At 45.1% G+C, this 17,420-nt stretch overlaps 1 long non-coding RNA gene across 2 annotated transcripts in view; it reads right to left on the bottom strand.

The window, feature by feature from the left end:
• Positions 1 to 7,686: 7,686 nt before the first annotated feature.
• The window catches only part of LOC109314708, a 23,878-nt gene continuing 14,144 nt past the window's right edge, over positions 7,687 to 17,420 (bottom strand). For both annotated transcript variants that reach the window (XR_002102344.1, XR_002102345.1), the window contains 2 exons: positions 9,552 to 9,678; positions 7,687 to 9,226 (listed from right to left, as the gene is read on the bottom strand). This is a non-coding gene — a long non-coding RNA (uncharacterized LOC109314708). The remainder of the gene's footprint in view (positions 9,227 to 9,551; positions 9,679 to 17,420) is intronic.

Genomic DNA, 17,420 nt, shown 5'->3' with positions numbered 1-17,420 from the left:
TGCCGCATCCGGCACCCTCTGCTGCCTCCTCTGCAGAACTGCAGCAAGGCACCAAGCCGGGACCAAGCTGGGGAACATTTTAAGACTCTGGACCTAAAATGCTTTAAGTAAAGTACAGAAGTTACAGAGCCTTTGGAAATGCCTTCCCTGCACTAAAAGTTCTACACATGTCAATGAAAAAACGGCCAACAATTTCGATCTCAGGCCGCCATTGCTTCTTTTATTGTGGCAATATTAATACAATCATTTTAAACACTGAAGAATAATGTGTATTTAGTAACCTTGCATGTCCAAATTTCTGCTGGGCCTCCTTACAAGAAAGTCATATACATAAGGTGGCAATAAAATAGCATGCCTAGTTAAAAAAAACTAAAAATCCCAAATCAATTGGCAGAGTTGGACAGACCAGATGTTAGGATAAGCAGCAGTACATCACATCACCATGTGTGTAATGGACCCATCAGTTGATTCCGAATTTAAACTTTCATTTTAAAAGAAAAATGTCCTCATTCTGCTGAAGAAAATATAGCACTAATCTCCTGAGTGCTGATGGGTGATCTCTCGAGTCTGCAGGCAGAGGAACTGAAACAGTGATTCTTCATTTCCTTTCACTTTCTGGTATAATTTCAATGAAGCTGTTAAAATGAGAGGACACCTGGACACAGTGTGAACTGCCGTTTTAGGCGGTTTAAATGCCAGGCTGTTTGCTGCTTCAGGCCTGGCAGTGTTCAGAAATAACGCATTGTTCAGGGACCCTGCAAAAAAAAATTGGGGTTTCTGGGCAAAGCTTGAGTGGGACTTCACCATAGGCATCCCAAACCCCTTTCCCCCACAACGCCACAGAAATCTTGCTACAGCTGCGAGTCTCAACTAGCGGGATCTCCTTGAGATCCTTTCAAGGGTGCCATGGGGTGCCTCACAGTGTTAGGTGTGCAGACATGATTCACAAGGTAAATGCAGGGATTTCAAATAGGAACAGTGTCAAAAATATTCTGACCCGCAGGGGGCTTTCGGAGTGATTTGCAGCAGAAGAATCGCTTTATTATTGTCCCAGTCAAACATCGAATGAAGGCTAAGAGCTGGGTTCCTTGAGTCTGAAAAAGATGAAAACCACTGCTGTTGAGACAAGTATTCTTGTATTTGGGTGTTTATGGAAGGAGCTTCTTTTCCACGCAGACACTCTGCAACAGATCATTATTGCATGCAAAATTTGGCGGTTTCACATGGTGATTGCAATTTCCATAACAGCAAAAAGGACAGCTGATTCCTATATTTTCATCAGACTAAAACACTGAAGCAAGTACATTTTCGTTCTTAATTTGTTAGAAATGGCCTTTGCAGGGAATCAGTAAGAAGCCTTTAGTTATATGTATTAGGAGTATCAAACATGGGCATTTCCAAGGACATTGCTATGGTGACTGATGAACTGATCGACATGTGAGAGTGACAGCATCTGACCTTATCTCAGGAAGAACTGTATTGCTCCTTGCTGTCCTCGTGCTTTTATTGTGACCTTTGGATATGAGTCAATCCCAGATTAGTGTCTGTTAGGAGCAAATTCCATAAAATAATAACACAAGTAGCCACATTTCTGACAAGGTTAGATAAGTTTGCAGCAAATTAGTTCTCTCCTTGATGCAGGTGGGTTGGACTACACAATCCAAAAGGCATTTTCCAGCCCTATAATCTGAGAATGGCACACTTATGTAAGAAAACAAGCTGTGTGAGTAGTCAGGGAGAATAGTCATTGAAGGAAGAGCTCTGCCCCAAATTCAGTTTGACCTCCAAGGCAGTTGTTGCAACACGCTGGAATCTCTGAAATCTGTTATCCTGACAACTCTTGTAAAATGAGTTCACCCTGTCCTCCAGACTAAGTTATACAACCAAGCAGTGAAAAAGCAGAGAAAACAACCATTTTTTTGTATAAACAGTTCTCCAGGGACTTGAGCACAACAGAACATGATTGCATTTAGGCACACAAGTATCACATAGGCACTTTAAAGGCAAAATGAGATTGGGGGCTTTAGCTTCTGTGGCTTAGTTCACTATCTATAAATTGGGGATAAGAGTCTTACCCAGGGGTGGGCAAAATATGGTCCATGGGCTGCGAAGCTATTCTACCCAGCCCGCGGGGCCCCTACAAAATTTAGAAAATTAATATTTCTCTGCCCTTGGCTCCTGTCAAAAATGACAGGAGCCAAGGGCAGTAGGACCCAGGGGAATCCCAGTGGGCTCCCACAACAGCATGGCCCACCTTGCCCTGCACCACCCAGCTAGAAGATCCCAGGCTTCTGGCCTGGGATCATGTGGCTGCCCCGTGCCAGAACCACAGGCAGAGGGGAAGACCCCAGGCAGGGAAGAAGCCCAAGGAAAAGTGGCCTGGGGAAAAGCTGAGTGCAGGGGTGGGGAAAAGCGGCCCCTCCCCCGCCCCCTGCCTGGCACGCCACACTGGAGCCACTCGCAGGCTGCCTGTGCCTGCTCCGGACAGCCCTGCGTGGGCTGCAAGCAGCTGCAGCAGGGAGCACCATTTAGCAAGTCCTGATACAAAACAATGATGCAAACCATGTCATGGATGTTATGAGACAGCAAGTAATAAGGAAATAAACCTTAATATCAGTAACGCCTCTATAAAGATAATGGCTGCCTATAGACATGTTCTGAGGTGCTAACTAGCAGCTGTCAGAAAAGACTTGATTAATAGATGTGTTTTGACATGTTCTAATTAGAAGCTGTTGGAGCAGACTTGATTATAATTGAGTCTGCTCCGTGTTCTAACTAGAGCCCTCTAGCTTCACCGCAGCATCATGTGAATTAAGCCTACGCCCGTTTCAAAATGGTCGCAGGCGTGCTTCAACTAAAGTTCACTGAATGAGCTTTAGTTAAAGCATCCTACAGCCATTTTTAAATATGTGAGGGCTTAATACACATGACACCATGACATTTTAATTGGAGCAGCTGTCTGGGAACCACTCTAATTAAAGCACCCTTCCTCACCCCTGAGCATGTGTATAGGCAGCCCATATTTTTTTTAAATAAATTCAAAAGATAAATATATTAGATTTTGTACCCTAACACTGGAGTGTGCTGGTTAAAAAGAAAAAACCTCCTATAAAGATTTGGTACAGACATGGCTAACAGACTGACTAAGAGTGTTCTCTTATATTACAGATCCAGCCAGGAGTTTTTTGCAATGTGGAGGGGCAGCAATGCACCTTTATACAACAAAGACACTGTGGATCTATTTTTCTTTTAGAACACCTATTAATGTTTTCTTGTTACTCATAATATACATGGCTCTGGGCACATCTACATGTGCACATTTACTGCTCAGTCATGCACCATGCAGGTAGCAAATTTGCACTCAATCAGTTACTACACAGTAACGCACATGTAGATGCATTACTGCACAGTAACACCGTGTGTATGGACTGACGTGGGACAAACTTTGCTCCCAAGCCAGTCCAAACACAGCATTACTGCACTTTAATACCTGCACGTGTAGATGCTGGACTAAATCCACTTACTGCCCAGTAACTTACTATGCAGCAAATTTAATGCACAGTAAATGCATGTGTAGATGTGCCCTCTGTGTAATAGTGCTGACAGACCATAACTGGCCCTTACGTAGGAGAATGGACAGCATACAGCTGCTCCTTGCTTAATGTCATAGTTATGGTCTTGAAAAATGTGACTTTAAGTGAACCAATGTTAAGCAAATCCAATTACGTCACAGTAGTTACCTACTAGCAGGTGGTGGCCGAACAATGTTATAACCAAACATTGCACAACTTTAAACGAGTACATTCTCTAATAGATTAGGAACATAATAATGAAAATACATTTACTGGGACAAAGTTAAGTGAGGAGTACCTGTATAGGGTTACGCTAATGATTTTATTTTTGGAGACTCCACATACACTCTATGCATTGTTTTAAGGCATTATGGTAAAATTAACCATTTCTTATGCTAAGTGGCATGATGAGGACTCTGTCTTTGTATGCTTTCGTTGTTTTAAGCTTAATACATTTAGCCATTACTGTTTTTTATTGCCTTACTTCTCTCTTGTTTCTGGAGTTGGTTTTGCCTGGTGCTCATTCTGAATAGGAAAAATACCTTCGTGTCTGCCATGGTTTTATAGGTCTTTTTTGTCAATATAGCAGCTTTTGCTTGTGTTTGTACCATTCCAGCAGGCTTGTAAAATGCTAAAATAGATTGGCGCAGCTCTTTTGCTAAATGTTTTTAACTCCTTGCAATAAATGAACAATTATTTGGGTATAGAGTGCCACCTTTTCAGTACTTTCAGTTCAAAGTACAAGCAATAATCCATAGATTCAGAGATTATAAATTCAAAAGGAGCCATTGTGTCTACCTTCCTATACAGCACAGGCCATTAGACTTCCCTGAATCGATGCCTGCTTGAACTACAGTACATTTTTCTAAAAAAAAAAATCTACTCTTGATGTAAAGATTTCTAGTAATGGAAAATCCAGCACACCATTTGGTAAATTGTCCCAATAATTAATTCCACTCACCGTGAAAAAATGCACCTTGTTTCTAGCGTGAGTTTGTATAGCTTCCACTTCTACCCTTTGCATCTTATTACAGCTTTATCCATTAGACCAGGGGTTGTCAACCTGGGGTATGTATACCCCCAGGGGTACTTGAGGCCTTAGGGGGTACACATGAGCAGGCAGAGACAGAGCGCCACCATGCACCATCCCATGCTGCCGCGCAGTTGCCGTCCACCCGGCCAGACCCAGGGGGTGGGGGAGCTCGCACATGACAGCAGCCACTGCTCCATGTTCACATGCCATCTTCCCCATTCCCGCACTCCACATCAAGCCACCAGGGGTACACTGCTCTGCCTCCAGCCGCCGGAGGTACACTGATCCAAAAAGTTGAAAACCCCTACATTAGACTTGAAGAGCCCTCTTTTACCATGTTCCCGTTCTCCATAGGTGTGTCTACATGTGGCCATATAGGGCCTTTGTTACTGTGCTGTCATTTAGTACTTCCTTTTGGAAGTGCACAATTATTTTTGGCCGCTATATCACTGTAGCAACACACTGTAATGAGGGAGCACATTGCTACGGGAATGTTGCGGTGGCATCATGGTTTTTGCCAGTGGATGCTATAGCGCCATAACACGTCTCTATGGTGCTGTAGCATCTTGTGTAGAGGTACCCAATGAGTCTTTGGATATAAAGCATGTTTTTCAAATCTTTATATCTTTATAATTCACATATCTCTTCTCTGTCCCCTGGACACTGGAACTGGACACCACATTCCAATAACACTTTTACCAATACCAAAAGTAAAGGCAATATAACCTCCCTGCTCCTACTCACTTTTCCCTTCCTTGTACACTGATGGATCGTATCAGCCCTGTTGGTCACTGCACCATGCTAAATGTATCCGTGTAATCAAAATAATAGGTGGAAAATGTATTGTTTGTAAAAGACTTACCAGAAGGAGGTTTTAATAAATTTAAATGTTGGGTAAATTTCATTAATTCAATTTACATTAAATTTAATTTTAATTAAATTAAGTGGACAGTGGTGCACATGAATAATTTCAGGGCTCAATACAGATTTTTTGTCAAATTGGAAATGATCTCACCTTATTCAGAACACACGAGAAGCTTTTCATTTTAAATTATTATTTTTTTATGTATGTTTGAATTCACTTTGCACTTGAGACTCCAAATGTTTGGTTACTATGAGAGAGCTGCTCCCCAGGCAGTTCACCAGCCCAAGAGTACCATAAAACACAGTTCTTCAAGTCTCATAACGCCATTCAGACCTTCCACCATTCTTTGATATTCACCCGTCCCTGCCCTGTAGCTCTCATGGTTTCTATTTCTATTAAATAAACTCCCTCTGACTATGGGAAGAGGCTGTCATTCTCTCTGTCTCCTGATGGAGAAAATTTGCTGAGAAAGAGTTCAAGGGGACAACTGGCTCCTTGGTTTCTTGGTGGGAGCGTTTCTTGTTTAAACATTTCATGCAATCCGAATTTACAAAAACTGCATACTGTCACTGCCTAGGGACTCAAGCTACACATCTGACAGTCGTGCTCTTCAGTGAATTAACTAACATGCTTCTTCCATATCTGTCACGTTCCCAGAGAGGCACAAAACTTCTGCTGGCGCAGCAACCTTTGGATTTGCTCTCAAGCCTCTAGGAATTACTGCTCCCTATGTGCAGTACCAGCTGTGGGGGACTACCTGCAGGCTTCTTGGGTACAATGAATCCCACTGAGCTCAGCTTGAGAAAGATCTGTTACATTAGGAAAAAAAGGGCAGTTGGAAATTGGCAAATAAAAGTTACAGAGATTAGAAAGAAAATGCTGCACGGGCTTTTGGTTTCCCTTGAGGGGCCGACAAACCAGGTCAGGTTCACCCAGATCCTAGACCCTCCATTACTAAGAAGTTCTGCAAACTGGAGACACTCTTTCAATTTTAGAAGTAAAAACTCTAACCCAGGCCTGTTTATAGCTGGTTTGGTTTTGCGGTTTGTTTATAACATAAATTTTACAAAGGCCGGAGGGGCCCGATCCTGGAATTGCTGAAGGCCTCCTAGTTGCAACAGAAGGTGATGCCTTTGCACCTCCCAAGCTGATTCAGGCCCTATGTAGACGTACTATACATGTTATTTTTCCCCTCTTTCCTGCACCATTGTCTATTCTCAGTCATTGGCAACATGTAGGGGGTGTATGCGGGTGCACGTGCACCCCCTGGGATCGGCTGTACACCCGCTGGAAGCGCCAGCCATGAAACCGGAAGTGCTGGTGGACCACCCCCCGGTCAGTGACTGCCTGCTGGGGACCGCACCCCGGTCAGCGATTTGGTGCCCCCCCAACTCAGGCCGCACCAGTCGCCCATGCTCTCAGTGAATATTATACTATAATCCGGCATTCTCTGTTCTTTGTGGCTTGCCAGAAGGCAGTGTGATCCACTGGTCAAAAAAGAGAAGGAATGGGAATCTGAAGACTTGGCCTTTTTTTTCATAGCTCTTTTTCTGACTTGCTGTATGTTCTTGCATAAGTCATTTAGGATGCCTGTACATGAGCCTGGATACTGCTCCAATGTGCTGTAATTACAAAGTTTCAGAGCAGACGGGATTACAACTCTGCTGGAGTGTGGTAATAAGTACCATGTCCCCGCTAGCCTTAGCATCCCCACACTTCAAAATGACAGCAGGATCGCTTTATCTAAAGCTTGTTCAATGAGCTTTAGATAAAGTGCCGCCCACTGCCATTTTGAAGTGTGGGAATGCTGATACATGAGACACGCTAGGAGCTTTAATTCGAGCAGCTCTTGGAGCCACTCTAATTTAAGCCCCCCGCATGACCACCCCCGGAGCATATGTAAAAATGCCCTTAGATGCAATGTTTCCCTCCTTGTAAAAGTAGCAATAATAATATTGACTTGCCTTGTAAAGGTGAAAAGCATTGTCCGTGCAAAGTACACATATTTTTTTCACAACTCGTACCATTGGCTTACCTATATATAACATAAACCAGTGTTTAAGGAACTCTTCCTAATAAATGATTACTCTTCCTAATAAATTCTGCAGCGGGAGTGTGACAGCAGCTCCATAGAAAGGGGAGCCAACCTCGTCCTAAGGCAGTTCCTGGGACCAGCTCCAGAAAGCAAGTCTGCATATGGATCCAGGGCTGCTTTGTTCTTTTTATTGAATGTGTCCAGTGACAAGAAACGCAAAGAAAGAAAAGGCCACATTTTTGCTTAGTTGAGTTGCTTCTTGACTGTATGTTAAAGAAGCATGGGTCTGCTTTTAGACCTCGCACACCTAGACAACATAGCAGTCTAACGACGGTACTGGAAGGGGAATATAAAATCAAGGTCAAAGTGCCATCCTTTGCCCTAAAGCAATGAATGCCTGGAAGCAACATGGCACTGGCAGCATTGTGAAACTTCCTCTTTCAGAACGACCGTCTCTTCCTTTCCGTTGTTTCCAATAAAAGGCAAGGCAGCAGCCATTTGGTTTCGAGCAGCTTGTGACTTCAGTCCCATTGCACGTGGAGATAGGTGGGTGCCATGTTCAAAACGGGCACCTCGCTGTGAACAAATTAGTTCCTCAGACCCATTGAAAACAATGGAAGACAGCATCAGTTTTGAAAGAGGGCAGTTCTCCATAGACTATTCTGTAGCAAAGTCCTTCCATAAGGAAAAAATTTCAGATTTGAAGATTGTTTGTAAAATTTTGACAATAATTAAAAAAAAACAAAAAACCCGCCTTTTAAATTTAACTGATTCCAAGATTTCTTTCAGTTTTAGCTATATGGGAAGTTGTGCAATGTTAAAGTCATTTGGGACAGAAAGAGTCTACCAGTGGTACCCATTAGGAGTCAGAGTAACGGGCAGGCTGGCTACCTGCCTATGCCTGGCTTCCACCTGCCTAAATACCACCAGCTGGCCTCAGTTACCTGCATGGGCATTGCTGCCTGCATATAAGCAGCAGCCCTTTCGGTGTTTGCGGGATACTCAACAATAAGGATGTGTCCCTTGCTTAGGCTTGTGCCAGCCTGAATGCCTTTCTAGACCTGACCCCCTGGCTCATGACTTGAGGTCAGACCCCTGGCTTTTGAACCTGGGTTGGCTTTTCCACCTTCACCGTGACACCCAGGTCTCAAAGCCTGATTGCCCACATCCTGGCCCTACGCCATTCTAAATTTCTCTTTGAACTCATTTTAACTTCTGCAAGCTCTCAGAAAGTTTGTTTTGTACTCAGGGAGTACAAAGGACTCCAAGAGTACTCCACCGTTTTGCGGAGGAAGTGTAGTCATCTTCATATGTAGCAAAGTAGCTAAATCCTTGCTTTAAGTGCAAAACTCAAGTCAGCTTTCACCGTGAAATGGCAAGTGGCACTTCTTCCACAATACTGAACCCTTTCCAAGCATTACTAACAAATTCTATAGGAATTAATTTCTAATATGCATGAGACAGAGAAATGTTGGGTTTTCTCTGTCAAGATACGTTCTTTATCTTTCAGGCCTGAGCAATCCTGTTTCTGGCTAGTCTTCTGGGTCACACTACAGGACTAAGGGTGGGAACCACCGTGTCTTTTAGGATGGTCATTCCATTTGCATCTGATTTTTCTTACTGGCTCTTTCAATTCATCCTCCCACAGGGAACAGCCTGAGGGTTTTATTTACTGTCGTGTTGAGATAGTCCATCTGCATCAGGGCATATGTGAGAGGAGACTTTGGGGGAACAGGATAAAAATTGTCAGGTATGTTGGAGTCTAAATTAAGTTTTAATGTCATCAGTCTTGAAACGATATTGCTTCCCTCCTTAATCTGTCACAGGCCACATTTCAGACTCACCGATGACCTGAATGCTAGGGAAGGGCTTTGAAGTTCACCTTAATTTTTCATTTTCATGTAATGGAATTTGAGGGACATGTATGTGGATATTTGCGCAGACAGATGGCCTGGCCAATGTGTTTTTAACAGATGTGTGGTGAGACACTAGTGGTAGAGAAGTTCTTGGTTAAGAGACTATAAACACCAACTACTTAGCACCCACAAAAAAAGGAGCATGAGTTATTGTGTTGTTCCACGGACACTTTCACGTGCATCTCATCTTCACACTTGTGAAGGCAACTTTTCTTTTCCCCATCTCTCCTTGCTTTCCTGTGCTGTTACTTCCTGGGCTATAAGGAAGGAGAAAAAGCAAATAGGAAATGTGAAGACCAGGCAAGGGAACGTGTAGACTGTGCACAGCTAGGGCGGCCACCACAGGGGACATTCTAGTTTTCTGCTACTCTGGCCTCTATAGATACGAAACCCAACGCCTTCAAGAGACAAATAGAGGACATAAAAGCACCTGGTTTCTAATCAATGGAGAACAGGGGACAGGCAGACCGTCCTCTATGATGTCCACCCTATGCACAGAGTACCTAGTGCATGCTGTATAAATACACAGAGAGGCAAGGATTTTTCTATTGGTTCATGTGTAAAGGGTAGGATGTGGAAATTAAAGAGGAGCTAACAACTGATTAGTAGTCATTAGTAGTGCTGACTGCCTTAGAAAGACTGTACCAAACAAAATGTGTGGTTTTCCTGCATGTCCCATGGTTCTTCTTCTAGTGATTTAATTAGAATATCTATCTATCTATCTAGATAGATAAATATCTATATATACACACACACACATTACACCTGTTTCAGTTTTATAACCCCTCTCTTATCTGTGGAAAAAAGAGAGGATTGAAGAGTTTCTCAGGTGTAAATAATGGTATTGGAGCCCTGCAATTGGGAGACAGCTGCCAGGCAGAGGCTGCTGCATGGACTACAATCCCAAGGCTTGCAAGGTAGGGACAGAGACAGCAGTCTGCAGTGGGTGAATGCTTCCCTTCCATCTACCCTGCAGAATAGGAGAAAGATTGTTGCAAATGCTAAGGGGTTTGAGTGAGATGCTAAGGGGATTGAATGGGATAACAGCATTTTCCAATATCTTAGAGAAAACTTAAACTCATCCCTCCTTCCTGACTTGCCACAGGGGTGACAAGCACAGTCTCTGGAGGGGGAAAACCCCCCACATTTGTGCCATTCTCAGATAACTCCTCTGGCTAGCACAAGGGCTATTGGTGTTACCATGCTATGTCTAATCCCTTTTCCAGACAATGTAATGGTCTTTGGTGCGTGCTGTTAGGAGGAATAGAGAGAGAAATTTCTCAGGGCACATGCTATCACCTGGGCCTGAAAAGGACTGAGGATGTTCCTAAGCATCCTGCCCTCTGAGCAGTGTCCCGCAAGTACTTGATTGTGAACAGTACTGCAATGCAAACAGGATGGGGAGATGGCCTCTCTCTCCTAGCATCTTGTCAGGTACCAGCCACGTATCTTCGCGTGGCCAAGAATTATTACAAGAAGGAACAGCCCAGCCGTTTCTTTTTTCCTGCTAGAGGAAAAGGTGTTATGCAAAAGTAGCAGCAACTTTTCTTCCTCTGACACTTTGCTAGATAAACGCGCATTTACTGCTTAGGTGAGTTCATAGAATCAGAGGACAGTGGGGCTGGAAGGGACCGCCTGAAGTCATCTAGTCCAGCCCCCTGCTCGAGGCACGATCAGCCCTAGCCAAGCCATCTCAGACAAGTCCCTACCTAACCTAAAAGAGCACCGTCAACCCTTCTGCACAGCTACTAGGCGTGTTGCCCAAAGAGCCCCAAACCCCCTAACCTGCCACAGATAAAGTAAAAGAATGAGGACGGTGAGTGCCCACTACTGTACGGTTTGTCAAAATGCCCCTGAGAGATTCAAGAAAGAGTGCGCCCCCCACTCTCCCCCAACACACACGTTAGAGAGCAAGGAAGGCAAAAAAAAAAACCCCTCCACAGTGCATACTAATGGGATCATTGGACAAAATCCCCTCCTGGCCCCAAATGTGGAGTGGAGGAGGAAGCCCCCCTATCCAAGGGCCTCTGCGTTTTAGTTCCAGCGGCAACCCTTGCACATATGAGTCAAAATCCTCATCTTTGGCTGCAGCCAACACCCAATACTTCTGAGGAAGCTGAAAAAAACCCCATGGCACTTGTCAGGAAGGGGAAAAAAATCCTCCCTGTGGTAACCAGCAAAGTGCAGAAGCATGGGACAAAAAAAAAAAAAGATTGAACACCCTCCAATCTTCTCTTCAGTCTCGAGACTGCAAGCATTATTCCACACATCACACCCTCCAGCAGGACAGCCAAACTCCTCTTGCTGGATCACCTCTCTGAACATATCCCAGCAGTTTGACTTTTCTTTCTTTCTTTTTTGCTTTAATCTAAGCCGGGTGTGGAGTTCTGCTTCCTTCTCCAGGCTGCTGATTGTGGTCTTCTCCAAGGCCAATGAACCTTTCCCCGCCCAAGGATATTGGCAAACCCTGTATTTTAGCTCCAGCAGGACCTAGGCATCCTATGTCAGTTTTCATGCTATTGCCTTTATATGACTGATCCAAACCATTGCTTTCAGGACCAGCTATTTGCTCTGGGGATGGATCATCATTTCCAGGAAATCCACTCTGCCCTGGGAAGCATTGTAACCCTGTAGACAAAACTTGATCTGGTGACCAGTCCCCCCAGGAAGGGCTCAAAGGGAGGAGTTTCATAAAGCCAGCGTTTTATTTCAAAATAGCTAGGAGCGACCGGAAAGGACCCAGCAAAATGTCTTTCATGTGCTAATAGTGCAAAACATGAAATGTTTGCATTCGGAGAGGGCTCGATCTCCCTGTCAAACTGAGGTGCCACAAAGGAAAACAGATATGACCCCTTATTTTCACAAAGAGTGATCTCAGTCTGAGGTTGCAGAGCTAAAAGGGGTTTTGCTTGTTTGTTTGGGGTTTTGTGTACAGTTTGCAAAGCCTTGTCAATGCAATTTTAGGGGAAAGTAATCACCTTATCTGATGATTCTGCTATAACATGATTTTGTACCCTGAGGGAGAGAAATTCAGCAGGAAGAAAACATGATTTCCTACATCCCCTCACTTTTTGGAGGATAAAGACCATCTCTTCTTTGAGGGCCAAGTTCCTGAACAACTATATCTCCACACTGCACATTTTTTATTCATGCATATTTATATTGCATGCTCACTGGAGTCTGCTGCTCTGTCTGCTCCAGCTCAACTCTTTTCTGAAAACGGCTATGTCTTAGTTTGCTGTCAAATTATAAGCTTTGCAGATCCAAACTGCAGTCCAGCTTAATTTTTATCTGCAGTTAACCTTTGCTTGCTGATACATGTGCTCAGTTGTATTACTCTGTTAAGACTCTATAGGTCTGCCCACAGTGCTACCCCAAGTGAGGAGTGCTGCTCCCAAGGATAACCCACCCATTTGCCCCTACTTGCCCACATTAAACCAAGAAATGTCATAGTGAAGCTGGTCCCAGGGTACCCAATGCAGCCATTGCTGGTATCTCTGTCCCCAGTGCCCTTGGAGAGGCTGTGCCTGGAGGCACAGAGTAAGAAGCAAAAGCTGGAGGAAGGTGGAGGGCACCCAGAGACTCCAACAGCTTGGACGGCTTCCACGTAGGGGCTGGGGGCCTGCAGTTTAACCCCTTATGACCTCAGGCAGCCCAGGTGGCCCTGCCCAGACCCTAGTGCAACAAGCTTTTGGATGAGCTTTCACTCTTCATAGGATGAACCTCGAGGGTGCAGACAGAAGTGCAGCTCCGTCATGGTGCTTCGCAGAAACCATCACAAGTCAAACCGATCCTCCTGATGTTAGCTCTTGGGTCAGAGGCTGGGGGATCAAGCTCCAATTTGGAAGCAATCCAGGAAGAAGGGCTGCATCTCTGCAGCCTCTTCCCCTGGCCCTGCCCTCCTGTCCCGGCCCCTGGAGCCCTCTTGGGATAGACTGGGGAGAAGGCAGGGAAGGAGTCCGTTCTGGGGCTTCCTTTGCCTGCCCCGGGGTGGGGGATGTGGGTGGACTGGGCCCCAATCTACCTGCCCCACATTTCAGCACCCGCTGGGCAACCTCCAGACTGAGCTCTCTTTGCTCCCTTCCCCTTCAGTCTTTCCTGCCCACGTGCAGGAGGACTGGACTTGATGATCTGTAAGGTCCCTTCCAGCCCCTAACAATTATGAAACTATGAAACCGCGCCGGGAGCAGACCTGGGCTGACACAGCCCAGCCCTGCTCCTGGCACACGCAGACACAAGTTAATGAAGGTGCTCTGCTTTGGAGGGCTCATCTGAGAAATTGTGAGAGAAGGCTGCATCTTAGGGATTAGTATTCTCCATACCTGCAAGGATGCATATATTCTCCTGGGCTTCATTAGATGAGGAAAGGTTTCAGCACAGGTGAACGGGTGCCTTTGGGGGGGGCAGGGAGTTATGCACGTAGTGTGGAAAAGGAGACATATGTGAATATCCAGGTAAGCAACTGTACTTAAGCCTGTCTCAAGTGCATGGTTTCATCTTTCCTGGAGCACACGGAGACATTGGAGTCCCGCAGCTGGAAAGCCGAGTCGGAGCTGCACTCTCGGGATTACAGTGCAGGGTGAGAACAGGGTTTTTGTTCTGATGTTTTCCTTTGTTTGTGCATTTTATATACCTTAACGTAGGGTGACTGATTCCTTATGCTCGTTCTTTGTTCCTGATCATCACTCCTTTGTGTTGTCTCTTTACCCGCTTATCATCAGCGTTAACTGTGATTCCAGAGCATTTGACCAGAAGGGCAAAACTTTTCTATGGAAGAGGGGATCCACCTTGTTTGAGCACATGACCAGACACGATGTGATTCTTCTAGGGGGCAAAGTCCCCTCTTTGGACAGCTGGCAAAACTGGGCGAGACTGGTAAGGCTGAGCCACCACAGGCCAAAGAGTTGGCTCCTGGCACATCTTGGCTAGTTCTCAGTGGTCAAGCGGCAGACGGCAGAGAGGGATTTGGGGCAAGGGGACAACTTGAAAGAATAACCCAGGAGTGCATCTCCGAGATGCACCCGGTCAGGGCATCTCACAGTGCCCTACAATCCTAGTTCCTTTTTGATGTTTCTCACATCTCTAAGGCTTGCATGGGTATAAATTAGACTGGAATTTGGACAGCAAACCCATGAATCGTCCTTTCTGCAGAAGAAAGCTCCCTGGGCAGTGGTTTATTGGCTTAAGTGGTTCCCGATATGCTTTCTTGAGTCTGTCTCACAGTTCAAAACTGCACCTGCAGGGAAAATTTCAAGTAAAAGGCACCAACTTGTATATCAAAATGAGGAGAGGGTCAGCTAAATTCAACTTCACTAGCTTCTTGATCTCCTCACCAAAAAGGTCTTGGGGATTGCTCGGGAACTGCTGTTCACTCCGAGCACAGTGCTAGTGACAGCATCCATGTCATGGGGCCCAAAGATACTGGAAAATGATGGAAAAAGAGAATACAAATTGCCGCTTACTGATTGAAATAGATTAGTATAAGATTTCTGATCCTTCCTATGCAACATCTCCATAAGGAAAGCAAAATCTTCATGAGGCTTTTCTTCCTGCCCTTGAAAAGGAGGTTAGGTATTCATCCTTGCTGGAGCATTCATAAGAGAAGAGGTAGATTTTCATAGACTTCAGTTTGAAACTCTCATAGCCTAGTCTCTGGCCACTTTACTGTGGATAATACATCAGATAACAGACTATGTATTCAGACTTGTGTTGTGAGGTAGAATCAAACCTCTGATCATTTTGTTGAGCAATTAGAGCATTTGAAGAGGATGTGTGCTCCAGCTGAGGAGCTGAGTGCATCTGGAAGCTCTGTTTGCTTAAGCGATACGATAAATGAGCAGTGCAAAATATTAAGTGACCTTATTATTAATAGCCTCTTTATTATTTGTGTTTTGGTAGTGTCTATTGCAGGCTGGGTCAAGACACCTGAGAAATAAAGTCTTTGCTCAAGAGAATCTAAAATATAAGAATCCTAGTAGAGGCATGCCAGGAGTTCCCTACTCCACCTTTTTCATGCTCTGGGAGATTAAACCGTTACCCAGCCTAAATCGTCCCTTTAAATTTCACCCCAGCATTTCACCTAGCTCTGGTGATCGCTTCAGAAGTCCGGTTTGCTGAGGAAGCAATCCATATTGCTAGTAATGAATGAATTGAAAGACTGGCTGACGAGGTTTGCAGCTTGGCCAGCTGCTCCTAGCAGCTACTCACTCCTTAGTATTCATGGGCTCATCCTTTTCTACTTTCTTCTGAACATTTCTCCTGAACTTCCCCAGAATGTTTTATGATGGGGAGATCTGAAATACGTGCCATTAATTACATTTTATTTCTTAATTAACACTTGCTTATGAAAGACTGTAGGGACTGCCATAAACATTGATGAATAGCATCCCTTTCTACCATCTGGGCTTTCTATTTTAATTCTCATTTCTTCTTTTTACATTAGGTCAGATTAGTAATTTGATTCTGATCGAAGAGACCAGACCATTGTCACGACCTCAGCATCCCATCCCCTGTGCACTGACTCAGTGATTTAGCTTGTGATTGACCCCCTGGGCTTTACCTCCTTTAGCTTCCTGCTCGTGAAGGCTGGAGAGAGCACAGAGCAAATCCTTTTCCATTGTTCACCCTGAGCTAACAAGACAGCAGAATCCAAGATCCCTAATAGACCTAAATACTAGGACGACAAAGACAAATTTATAACCGTACAGGAACTAATGGGTTAGTTTAGAAAGGGCAAGAGTGCAGAAAACAATGTTCTGCCCATTGTTTCTTAGTCATTATCATGGACTTAATGATTGGGACTTAAAAATATGCATTCAAAAATACAATTTTCTCATGTAATAATCCTTCCCATAATAAATCCAGTGGTGAGGTGCCATTTCCAGTTTCACAAACATTCTCTCACACACACACACTTGTGCACGTGCACATACGCACGCACATGCCTGTACGCCTGCGCGCTCTCTCTGCTCCAGATCACCCACACAGTTTGTACCAGGCAGACATACACACAAACTGCTGAGCTGGAGTTTCATGCAAATATACTTACTAGGGCGGTGCAAAGCTTCAGTTCCTGATTCGATTCAGCGGAGATTCAGCCTGATTCGGTGGCCAAATCTCTGAATCTGAATTGAATCAGAGGACCCTTTAATCCAGAGGCGGGCCATTATTTTGGGCAGAGGGCTGCTTACTGAGTTTTGGCAAGCCATCAAAGGCCACATGACAGGCAGCCAGGGGCAGATAAATATTAATTTTCTACATTTTTTAGGGGCTCCGTGGACTGGATAGAATGGCCTCACGGGCCACATCTGGCCCACGGGCCGCATTTTGCCCACCCCTGCTTTAATCTCTCCGAATTGAATCGAACCCTCCGATTCAGAGAGACTCAGAAAGATTTGGTGATTCAGACATAGAAACAGCTTTAAATGTTTTTTCTACATACCTCTAGGTAGCAGGGGATTGTGAATGCTGGGATGCATGGAGTGTCCCACAGGAGCGCGGGGGGCTCTCCAGCATGCTTGGCAGCAGATCCAGAAGTAGACCAGAAGCACTTCTGGGTCCCCCCATGCTTCCTCCAGCTTGGCGACTGGTGGCTACTGGGTCTAGGGGGCACCCGGGGTCCCCCTGCAGCTGATTGCCGAGCCGGAGGGGCATGGGAGGTCCCCCAGCGCACTCCCCGGCAGACCTGGTTCACTTCCAGGTTTGCTGCCGAGCATGTGGAAGGCCTCCGGCACTCCTTTGGGATGCTCCATGCACCCCAGCACCGCAGCATTCACGAGCCATGCCTGCTATTGGGCTGAATCCAAATCGAATATGGCCCGCTTTGCACATCCCTAATACCTGCATAGATTTCATAGACATCAGGGCTGGAAGGGACCTCAAAAGATCATCAAGTCCAGCCCCCTGCCCCAGGGGCAGGAAGTCAGCTGGGGTCAAAGGATCCCAGCAAGATAAACATCCAAATGTCTCTTAAAGGAGTCCAGAGTAGGTGCTTGCACCA

This window comes from Crocodylus porosus, unplaced genomic scaffold (genome assembly GCF_001723895.1).
Source record: "Crocodylus porosus isolate Cpor-Errol unplaced genomic scaffold, CroPor_comp1, whole genome shotgun sequence".
NCBI lineage: Eukaryota > Metazoa > Chordata > Crocodylia > Crocodylidae > Crocodylus > Crocodylus porosus.
The sequence above is the reverse complement of the archived record's forward strand: the minus strand, read 5'-3'. Positions and strand labels throughout refer to the sequence as shown.